The sequence below is a fragment of the Perognathus longimembris genome, chromosome 28 (assembly GCF_023159225.1).
Source record: "Perognathus longimembris pacificus isolate PPM17 chromosome 28, ASM2315922v1, whole genome shotgun sequence".
NCBI classification, from domain to species: domain Eukaryota; kingdom Metazoa; phylum Chordata; class Mammalia; order Rodentia; family Heteromyidae; genus Perognathus; species Perognathus longimembris.
The window spans coordinates 27,480,792-27,482,637 of record NC_063188.1 but is presented as its reverse complement, the minus strand read 5'-3'; the positions used below and the strand labels follow the sequence as shown (position 1 = coordinate 27,482,637).

At 33.5% G+C, this 1,846-nt stretch overlaps 1 pseudogene; it reads left to right on the top strand.

Moving 5' to 3' along the window:
* The first annotated feature begins 436 nt into the window (after window positions 1–436).
* On the top strand, window positions 437–556 carry LOC125344416 (annotated as a pseudogene).
* Window positions 557–1,846: the final 1,290 nt, after the last annotated feature.

The window sequence follows — 1,846 nt, the reverse complement described above, 5'->3', positions numbered from 1 at the left end:
GCGTAGTTCTGTGGGTTCATTTCTGGGTCTTCAATTCTGTTCCATTGGTCTTCAGGCCTGTTCCGGTGCCAATACCAAGCTGTTTTTATTACTATAGCTTTATAATACAACTTGAAGTTGGGTATTGTAATTCCTCCAGCACTGTTCTTTCTGCTTAGGAGTGTTTTTGCTATCCTAGGTCTTTTATTGTTCCATATGAATTTCTGGATTGCTAAGGAGGAGGATTTTTGCATACATTTTTTACTCTTTAAAGATGCTTATACTCTCATAATAACAATTGTGTATTTCTTTGTGGTTTTTAATTTTACATAAAACAGTTATTTTATATTTTTACTCAGATAAAATATTTGTGCATAAAATGTAAAAATAGTAAATGAGAAAAATAAAACTATTATACGGTATAAATAAAATAAAATAAAAAAGCAGGGGTTGGGGAAGCACTTGTGTGTGTTAGTTTGTAACATAGCCTAGAGACAGGTGCAAACAGTAAATCCTCTTTTGCAACCCAGAACTAATAGTTGAATATGAGATTTTGTTACATGTAACAAGGAATATTATTCCTACAACAGTTGGCAATATCGGGGGTTTGTTAACTCACACAGGTTGGCTCTAAGAATACAGTTGATGTAAATGTTAAAAAATGTCCAGTAGGGCTGGGGATATAGCCTAGTGGCAAGAGTGCCTGCCTCGGATACACGAGGCCCTAGGTTCGATTCCCCAGCACCACATATACAGAAAACGGCCAGAAGCGGCGCTGTGGCTCAAGTGGCAGAGTGCTAGCCTTGAGCGGGAAGAAGCCAGGGACAGTGCTCAGGCCTTGAGTCCAAGGCCCAGGACTGGCCAAAAAAAAAAAAAAATGTCCAGTAGATCAGAATCAGCATCATTATTTGTTATGAGTTTCAGAATCTTAATCTCTATCCTATATGTACTCAGTAAAAATACTTTAAACAAGTGCCTTGAAATATGTTTTTCTAACAAGATATGCTAAAGATTTTTTATTGCATAAATCCTTGAGGAGCATTGGTCTATGAAGATCACTGTAGAATATACTGCACTAGTAATTTTCAAATGTGAAGCTTTTGAGATATGACTACTACCAATAAGTGTCTCCTGTAATAATGGAAAAAATGACAGTATTGTAAATGATGAAGACTTATTCAAAGCTGTAAGTTTGAGAAAACTCCCATATGTTACTGGATTTTTCTATGACTAAACTGTACATCACATTTAGATTTTCTACTCTAAATAAGTGATAAAAACAGCAGAGTTTTCACTGTTTTGTTTTCCAATTTCTGTAATCCTTTGACTAGTCTTGGAAGACCTTAGATAATAATTTTACTGAAGGCATGGAGTATGGTTTCTTTCATGAAATTTCAAGACATTTCTGTCTGGCATCTCAAGTGTACATAAACGACACATGAAGCAAAATCTTAAACTATAATTTCAGTTGGTTTTCTATTGTCTTACTTTGATTGGGTGTAGAAAAATGATAGAGAATCAGGACCAAATATAGGTTCCCTTTTTTCTGACTTACTTAATCTTATATATAGTTAAGATTAAAGTTTAATGGCCATAATCTTAATCTTGAAGCTATTTAAAAGTTTATTTCTTTGTAACTGAATATTCTGTATTGGGTATAGTCAACATTACAAAGATTAAAAAATAGTAAATTAGAAAATGACAATTGAGTATATCTATTTCCAAAGTCTTAAAAACATCAGAACTGTAAACTGTGTAGATTTAGTCACATTTACACAAATATCTCCTTCTGTAATGTTTAAAAGCAAGATAGCTGATAAGACTTTCTAATGGACATAAACTCTCCAAATACTTTACATTTCTAACC